Genomic DNA, 599 nt, shown 5'->3' with positions numbered 1-599 from the left:
GCCGGGCGCCGCTACGAGCAATATGAAATCAAACTGACAGCACACGGCGTTTCGCGCTGACTCAAAAGTGATCTCGACAGACGCTGTTCTCTGCATAACGCTGAAAGAGCTAAAGAGCGTTTCTGTTGAGACGTAACAAGCTCGTTTCTTTCTACCATGATGTCACCATGACCAAATCTGTCTTTAAACACCTTGCTCAGTCTCTGACAACACTGTCAAAAATTGCTTTCGCCGATTGTATTGCAAACCGGCGGAAGCGGGGTATTGGGAAAAGTTTTCAACTAGCAATAATCGCGCCTCGGCTAAACCTCACAGGCTACGATACTGCCACTGCGCAAAGCTGACGGTTGCCAGGCAACCGCGGGGATCCTATGGAAATCGTTATCGATCGTCTCATGGCATGTCGTTGCGGTAACGCTTCATATTTGTCGTCTTCTTCTTCTTCTAGCTTGAGGTTTTGAAGAATTTCATGACAGACAAGGGCTCCGTTGGGAACAAAGGGCGTTGTGAGAAAACCGTTGCTTATTTTCAGCAGCAGAAATACAACCCTTTAAATACAAGATGACAGAACAATGACGAAGGGCGTGCCGGGAGGAACT

At 47.7% G+C, this 599-nt stretch overlaps 1 non-coding gene across 1 annotated transcript; it reads right to left on the bottom strand.

Annotated features, from left to right (window-relative positions):
- Positions 1-200: 200 nt before the first annotated feature.
- On the bottom strand, positions 201-342 carry LOC148634955 (U4 spliceosomal RNA). Its single transcript, XR_015933436.1, has one exon. It is a non-coding gene; the product is annotated as a U4 spliceosomal RNA (small nuclear RNA).
- Between the last annotated feature and the right edge of the window lie 257 nt (positions 343-599).

Source organism: Lepisosteus platostomus, unplaced genomic scaffold, assembly GCF_059453375.1.
Source record: "Lepisosteus platostomus isolate fLepPlt1 unplaced genomic scaffold, fLepPlt1.hap1 Scaffold_30_H1, whole genome shotgun sequence".
Classification (NCBI taxonomy): domain Eukaryota; kingdom Metazoa; phylum Chordata; class Actinopteri; order Semionotiformes; family Lepisosteidae; genus Lepisosteus; species Lepisosteus platostomus.
This window is presented reverse-complemented; position numbering and strand designations above follow the sequence as displayed.